A 9,572-nucleotide genomic window follows, 5' to 3' on the forward strand; every position below is an offset into this window, starting at 1 on the left:
TTTGAGATTTTCGGATAGCATAGAAATAAGAATTATATCAAATTCAGCCTAACTAGTACCAGAAAGGACCTAGGACCCCAAATCTCACAACCATATAAGATTGTTGGTGACAAAAAAAAAATTAAATGGTATCCTAAATTTAGAGTTGGGAGCACTATTTCTCAAATGTATTAAGCACAACATAAGCCTTGCATAATCTCTGCTTTGCAACATGAAACATATAGAATGGAGGTCTCATTAATGATAAATTATGTGGTAAGTGTAATATAAAACCACTTTAACAAGGGGATCCTTCTCTCTCCCATGGGTGGCTATACTAGTAACTTGCTATTGAAGATACTACGTCATGCATCATTCGGCCCTACTCTATTTGATTTGGAGACCTGGTGTAAATTAAATCAATTGCATGTATTTTTTTATTTATTAATGACATGACATTTATTTTTCTTAAGTTCAATTATGATATATGAGTATCACAAAATGAACTTAATATATCAAGAGATTGTAGTTATATAGCACTATGTGAAACAAAAATAATTTTATCTATAAATAGTAAAATAATGGTGATTATATTGTAAATAATACACCAATAATTTAATTTCTTTAAATTTATAATGATCTCCTCTAAATTATCTACAAGTGAAAGAGGACAACCTTGTTTAAGATTGATTGTGATATTAGTATCACCTCTAAAACTAGTAGGAGTTTGAACTCAACTAACTACACTATCATAAGAAATCATGTGAAGAACAACCAAATGTTCAAGAATCTGAATCTAAAAGTTGCTACATTAAAAAATTTCAATTAACAATTTCAAATACCTTTCAAAAATTATTAAAATAGTAGAAAATCTTATGCTTATAATTTATTACATTTTCAATTACAAATTTATAGGCGTCTATCTATGATGTATTTGTTGGTAATTTTAGTTGTGTTTTTATTGATGCCAAAAAAGTTTGGTGTTTTCATTGACGTCCCAAGTGAAGACGAGTTCATGTTGTGTGGATTGGTGAGAGAGGTGAAGAGGAAGTTTCAATTGTTGAGTTTTGTCTTTGATGCAGGAGCATCCCCGATTCATAGAAATCTTGCATCAACCAAAAAAAAATTCCTTTCTATTTTGTTTTATGTTTGGAGTTTCAGTTTTCTTTTCTTTGTGTCTCGGTTTCGGCTCACCAGATCTTATGGAGTTGAATTCTACTTGAAGACTTGATCATCTTTCTTTCTTCCAAACCGCATCACATTTGGATCATTTTCTGGCAAGATATTACTACCGGTTTTCATGATAGTTTCTTGTTACGAGTTGACAGTCCTTTGTTATCGGTTGTCTGGACCTATTCTTGTGATCTACCGGAACCCCTTCTGAAGCTTGCGCAGGGTTTACTTTAATGATGAATATTTGCCAATGGAGAATATTTCACGTCGATGACCTAGAAAATGGTGAATATATTATATCGATTGGGGGTGGCCATGTCACCCGGACTTTATAAATATCCATCAAATGCATGGCCCAATTGCCTATTGTTTTATGTAATTAATTGTATCTCTATCAAGATTTTGCTAATAGAATCTATGTTTTCCACATGCTAAATTCAATATTTTTGCCTACACTTTCTGAGGTTGTCTTAATAGATGGCCATAAATTGGCAATAGCCATATAAATATTTATTAGCCAGGAGGACCCAATTCACCCGGAATTTTGTGGAAGCGTATCTCAATTCACCCCAATTTTTGCCAACTCTATTATAATTGCCAATTAATTGGACGACCCATAATCACCTCAAAAATTAAATAAGACATGTTATAGTTAAGTATGATTTGCCAAATATTTGTATACCATATAAAATTCCTGCCAAAATCGCCAAATGAGGATTGGTATAAATAGAGTCAAAGATCAAATTTATCTCTACATAATTTGGTCTGTTTTGATATCTCAGTTCGGATCACTAGCGAAGTTTCAGTCCAGGAACAACCATTGTTGTTGACTGCATTGGCGACTGTTAGTTCAACCTAAAGGTAAGTGATCATATATTTAAATTGTTATAATATTATTTTGAATTCATCTCTATTTGTTTGCATTGTTCAGTTCATTATGTATTTATCTCAGGAACTTACCCAAAAATTTGAATTTGAAATGACTTTCTTGCACCCCTAAATCTGGATTCATCCCTTCGAAATTGCCCATAATCAACTTCGTGATACAACTGTCAAAAATAGAAAAGGCCACACTGGTACTAATATTCCTTATCTGACTAAATCCCTTGTCCAACTCCTACACATACTCGATCATCTTTGCCCGACTTCCACCAATCATATTCTCTAGATGATCCTCCCATTTCCACATGATATCTCTAATCTAAACAAGAGCATATACTCTGGGAAAAACAACTATGGATGGTTGATGCTAACCACTCCCCTGCCTTGGAAGTGGAGATGATTCTCCACCCTCCACGATACCTATCTCCCTTAATTTCAATAGCTTCCTAAAAGGGAAAACCCATGGTTAAAATTAGTTTATTTTTCTTTCTTTCTTTTATTAAAATATTCATTTATTAAAACCTTTCATTCCTGACAGTGGTCACACATGTCTCTAGGTCTATTCTGGGGACTTTTTTAAGAAACATGTGTCCTTTGAAACTTTGTGTCAGAATAGAGCTTATGTCGTCGATTAAAATTAATTAAGTATAGACTTAGATTTAATTAAGTATACAATTTATAATTGTTAATTAATTAATTATAATTGTTAATTAATTGTGACTTTTTGAACAAACCTTTGTCCTTCAAAACTTCGGGTTGAAAGAGAGCTTATGTCGTTGATCTATGATCATCCAGTGGTCATTAAGTTGATTGATTAATTTAATATTTAAATATAACTAATGAATATTAAATTTATACTTTATTTATTTCATTTTATTTGCATGTATTTTTAGTTCTCTATTGGTTAATTATTGAATTGGTTTGTAGATCTAGGGTTAGTGGTTGGATCTTTAGGGTTTACAAATAGGTCAATATTTAGCATAATGTATGTACCTATTATGTGATAGTTACATATATATACATTTTTATACTATGATGTTATAGACGATTATGGATGTATTTATGATGCCTATATGTAACGAATTTAATCCATATTCTTGTGAATATGATGCTATGGATTATGACCTAACTGATGAATAATGATGAACAGTAAATAACCAACAGATACTGATAGGGGGGTGAATCAGTATAGACAAAAACTTCTTAAACAACTTAAACAGCAAAGACTGCACTAACCGGTAAGCAGCATCACCGATCTGAATCAAGGCAATACCAGTAAAACACAGTCACTGTAAAAGTCATAAACCGGTAACACTTAGATCTTCACAAAACCTAATATCTCATTTCCACTTCACCCATATGCTTAAAACCTAATATCTCATTTCCACTTCACCCATATGCTTAAACAAGTAATACATCAGAAATATAATGACCACTAGATCAGCATGCATTACCGCTTAACAGAAAACACTAAAATATCACATGAAAAAGCATCACACATGATACACTTAATTTTCACATGGAAACCCAACTTGGAAAAACCACGATGGGGATGAATACCCACAAGTTGTTCTTGAACTCCTCTAAAGTTCGCTATGTTAGGAGCCTAGTCCAGTTAAAGACTTTACAACAGGTTCTGCTAGGAATCGATCCTACTAGGGATCACCTGGTTAAGGGATGGCTAAATACCTGGTTACATGTTAAAACCTTGTTAAAGGTTACCTCGCAAGAGGATTTGAAGAACTCAATGATTTTGAGTCACCCTGTTAAAGGATTTACAAAAAGCATGTTAAAGCTACCCAGTAAAGGGATTTTCCAACTGCTGAAATGGTTAGAAGTCAATAGGTAATACACTGATATGATAATAGCACTTAATGCCAAGGCAGATCCACTTCAGTTCCTTCACTACTGCATTCACACTCTCTAGATCTCTACTCACTGATCCGGTTTGGCAAGAATCAAGTATCTCTTCACTTGGATACACACATAACATTTGCCAACAACTTCAAATGAAAACCATCATCGACCTTATAGACAACGATTAGGTCGGTAGCCAAAACCTAAAACCCTAAGCATCTAGGTTAACAATACCGTCAGTCCAATCTTGACCATTCAAACACATTACATAGAGTAAAATAGTCTTGAATAGATCTCAAGACATTCTCCATCGTCCGTTCTTCACCGCTTCTGGAAGCTGATAACCCATCACGCGCTCTCCACTGTTTACTAGGATTTTGCACATTCTTGAGGTAGATAGAATCAATCTTCTTCATGCAAGATCCTCAAGGAGATTCTTCATGCGCACAAAGTTGATGTGGCAACATGATCTCATCTTCATTTCAATGCTAACTCATCATAGGATGTCATCGGTCGAATCGCACAGACTTGAAATGCATCAACTAGAAACCCTAAAGCTAAGACTACCAACTGGTAATCATATAAAATGAAACCCTGATACAAACTTTTCATATACTGGTTTATATTCTAACATACTGGTTCACCTTTTCGCATATACCGGTTCATACCATCATACCGGTTCACTTCATACCATCATATCGGTTCTCTTGCTAGTTTGCTTACTTCAATATACTGGTTCATACTTCAATATATTGATGTCAATGACAACATACACCATCATGTCATCAAACTCTACACATATGCCAACAATCTCCCCCTTTGGCATTGATGGCAATATACAAAGATATCTCTCTACTTCACATCTTCTTCCCAATCTCTTCCATATTATATGTCTTCAATACTGCAAATATCTTTTCTACTTCACATCTTCTCCCCCTTTTATAACAATGCCAAAGTGGAGGCACAAACATCCGTGTTCCACTATTCTGCTCCCCCTGAGGAGTAGCATCCTTCAACACACCAATCCTGAAAATATTTAAAAATGAAATACCTAACTGATGTGGAGCACATACCTTTAGTTCGCCTCTTGAAGGGGCAGTACCCCTAATTCACCTCTTAAATAGATTAATGTGGCCTTCGGTAGAGGCTTGGTGAAAATATCTGCTAACTGCTCCTTACTAGAAACATGTTCCAATACAACCTCTTTGTTTTGAACTTTATCCCTCAATAAATGATACTTGAGCTCGAAGTGCTTGTTTCTAGCATGCAATACTGGATTCTTGGAAATATTAATTGCACTTGTGTTGTCACAAAATATACTCACTGGTTCAGATACAAGGACTTTGAAACCACTTAATACATGCTTCATCCAAATTCTCTGAGCGCAATTCATAAATTCTGCTACATATTCTGCTTCTATTGTGGACTGAGAGATACAACTCTGCTTCTTACTCATCCATGGGACTAGTCTACCACTGAGAAAGAATACACCACCGGTTGTGCTCTTCTGGTCGTCCACATTACTAGCCCAATTGGCATCTATGAATACTTTGAGATTGAAATCATTATTGTATGGATACCATAATCCATAATCTATAGTTCCCTTCAGATATCTAAGAATCCGTTTGACTGCTACCAAGTGGGATTCTCTTGGACTTTTCTGAAAACGTGCAGTGATGCCCACTGCATGTGCTATGTCTGGTCTGTTATGTACTACATAGTGCAACTTACCAATCATTAACCGATATTCCTTCTCATTCACCAATGCTGAGTCATCTTCTTTTTACAATTTACAACTGGTCATTATAGGTGTACCAACCAATTTGTTTTCTTCCATGTCAAATATCTTCAACACCTCTTTGACATACTTGGACTGAGTGATAAAGATACCATCTTTCATCTGTTGAATCTATAGTCCAATGAAGAACTTAATCTCTTTGATTAGTGACATCTCAAATTCCTTCTTCATTTCATCTGCAAATGCATGGCTCATCTTGTCATTTCCACCAAAAATTATGTCATCAACAAACACTTCATAGATCAAAATTTGATCTCCTTTTGACTTCAGATGGATATTGTTATCTTCACTTGTTCTTTTAAATCCAATCTTCACAAGATGGGAGTGTAAACATTCATACCATGCTCTGGGTGCTTGCTTCAATCCATACAAGGCTTTATGTAGCCTACACACCATATCACCATCTTCTGATAGGGCAAACCCATCGAGTTTCTCTATATACACTTCCTCTTCAAGTATTCCATTCAGGAATGCAGATTTTACATCCATCTGGTACACTTTGAATCCCTTGAAGGTTGCATATGCAAGAAGCATTCAAACTCCTTCCAATCTAGCTACTGGAGCAAAGGTTTCTCCATAGTCTTCTCCTTCTTCTTGAGCATATCCCTTACATACCAATCTTGCTTTGTTTCTTACCACTGTGCCATCTTCATTCAACTTGTTTCTAAAAACCCATTTGGTGCCAATAACATTTTTATGCTCGGGTCTAGGTACCAAAGACCATGTACCATTCTTTTCTATCTGGTCAAGTTCCTCTTCCATAGACTTAATCTAGTCTTCATCTTTGTGTGCCTCTTTAAATGTTTTGGGCTCAAATTCAGAAATCATGCAAGAATTCTCTCTGACCTTTCTTCTTGTAAGAATTCTTGCATCCTTATCTCCTATGATCTGCTTTGGATCATGATGCAGCTTTACATACCTAGGAATGATTGATTCCTCTTGTTTTTCCTCTTCATCCTCATCTTCATCTTCATCTACATTAGCATCTACTAGTGTAGGAGCACTATTACTTGTACTTGGTTGTTTTGCAACTGGTTACTAGAAGGTTACAACTGGTTCATCTACTGCTCACTCACGATCGGTTTCCTCAAGTTTCTTAGAGGTTTCATCAACTCTAACATTGATACTTTAAAAAATTCTCTGAGTCCTATTGTTAAAACACTTGAGAGCTTTGCTCTTGGTGGAATACCCTAGGAATATTCCCTCATCACATTTTGCATCAAACTTGCTATGGTATTGACTTCTCTTGATATAAAACTTGCTACCAAACACTCTAAATTAGCTTACTAGATAGGAGTCTTACCTATCCAATTCTCATAAGTAGTTTTATCCTTACCTTTCTTGATGAGTACCTGGTTCATAGTGTAGACTGCAATGATCACCGCTTCTCTCCAAAAAGTGTGAGAAACCTTCCCTTGAATCAGCATCGTTCTGGTTGCTTCAACTATAGTCTAGTTGTTCCTTTCTTCTAGGCCATTTTGTTGTGGAGTTTGGGGGGCAAACAGTTGCCTCTTGATGTCGTTCTCTTCACATTGAATTCTCCAGAAGTGAACTCTCCTCCTTGGTCGGCTCTAAGGCATTTAATCCTCTTACCGCTTTCCTTTTCAACTAGTGCTCTGAAGGCTTTAAACTTTCCAAAAGCTTCAGATTTGTCTTTCAAGAATGTGACCCACATCATTCTTGAGAAATCATCAGTAAGAATCATAAAGTACCTATCTCCCTGAACACTCCTAGTTTTCATAGGACCACACAAATCAGTATGCACAAGATCAAGTAAATTATCTGCTGTGAAATATTTACCTTTGAAGGTTGAGGAAGACATTTTCCCCAATTGACATTCTCTGCACAAAGGATTCTCCGGTTTGTTTAGCACAGGCAATCCTCTAACTGCCTTGATCTTACTAGCCTTCACAATATTATCAAAATTTACATGGAAGAGTCTCCTATGCCATATCCAACTGTCATTAGACTTAGCCATTAGAAATTGACTGATATTTGTATTTAACTGAAATAAGTTACCTTTGGTCTACATACCGGTGGCCATCAGTTCACCACTCTTTCCTTTTATTTTGCATACTCCATCTTTGAATTCTAGAGTGAGTCCTTTATCATTCAGCTAGGCAACACTCAAAAGGTTATGCCTGAGACCTTCTACCCAATACACATTATCAGCGCTGCTTTTTCCATTTAGAGAGATGGACCCTTTGCCTTTTACCATACAAGGTGCATCATTACCAAATCGGACTACACCTTCATCATACTCTTCCAGAGACAGAAACTTTCTCTGGTCACCAGTCATGTGGTGAGAACAACCACTATCAATAATCCACTCATTATAATTATCAAAGCGGGAGACAAGAGCCTTCTTGTCTGTCACATCTTCCTTAATAGCTACAAATACTATGTCTTTGCTTTCTTCATCTTCTGATTCATCATCAGTGACACCTTCATCAACTGCAACAAGGTAGTTTCTCCTATTTCCTCCTTTAAACTTTTTGAACTTCTCCAGTTTGTCCTTATTATCACTATTGGGATAGTTTACAGCAATGTGCCCTATCCTATTACATGAAAAACATTTCAAAGGGAGCTTACCTATGTACTTTCTAGTTCCCTTAGGAAGTCTCTTGGCCAGAAGAGCTTCAAATTCCATCAGGATCTCCTCATCATCCATATCTCTACTTTGTCTAGGTTCGCAGCTGGTACTAGCTTCTTTACCCTTTCTAGATAGTGCAGCAGATGCTCTAAAGGCTAAATCAGTCTTCTAAACACTGCCATCATAACTGTTTAGCTCATATGCGATCAACTTAGCAATGATGGAATCTAGGGATACCTTTGTCTTGTCAATAGATCTCAACTCCTAAATAGTGGCAACCCTTATTACATAGACCGGTAATAAGGTTCTCAAAACTTTGCTAACAATGGTGGAATCATCCATTGTACCTCCTACACTCTTGATATCTCCAACAACAGTTTTAATCATTATCCCATATTGTTGAATGATCTCTCCTTCAACCATCTGCATGTCTTCAAACTTTCCTCTAAGGCTTTCTTCCTTACCTTGCTTCACATGCTCATCACCGCCATAGATAGACTCTAGAGTATCCCATACATCTTTGGGATTATCTTTGTCTTGAACATCTATAAACTCAATATCAGATAGACTACTGATAAGAGCTTCCATTACTTGCCCATTCTCCTGAATTTCTCTTCTTTGATCATCGGTGAGAGTACTGGTAGGGACAACATAAGTATTCTCAAAATAGTTCCAGTGTTGAGCACCCATGCTTTTAATGTATATCTTCATGTTGTCCTTCCATATCTTAAAGTTATCTCTGTTGAATTAAGGACCTTCCCTCTTCATCATTAGAATAGGATATTTTCCTCAAGCGGTTAAGCTTACAACACAAAGGACCTAGAGGACGCTCTGATACCAATTGATGAATAATGATGAATAGTAAATAACCAACAGATACTGAGAGGGGGAGGTGAATCAGTATAGACAAAAACTTCTTAAACAACTTAAACAGCAAAGACTGCACTAACCGATAAACAACATCATTGATCTGAATCAAGGCAATACTGGTAAAACACAGTAACTAGAAAAGTCATAAAATGGTAACACTTAGATCTTCACAAAACCTAATATCTCATTTCCACTTCACCCATATGCTTAAAACCTAATATCTCATTTCCCCTTCACCCATATGCTTAAAAAAGTAATACATCAAAAATATAATGACCACTGGGTCAGCATGCATTATCACTTAATAGAAAACACTAAAACATCACATGAAAAAGCATCACACATGACACACTTATTTTTCACATGGAAACCCAACTGGGAAAAACCACTGTACGGATGAATACCCACAAGTTGTTCTTG

This window comes from Cryptomeria japonica, chromosome 7, assembly GCF_030272615.1.
Source record: "Cryptomeria japonica chromosome 7, Sugi_1.0, whole genome shotgun sequence".
Lineage (NCBI taxonomy): Eukaryota > Viridiplantae > Streptophyta > Pinopsida > Cupressales > Cupressaceae > Cryptomeria > Cryptomeria japonica.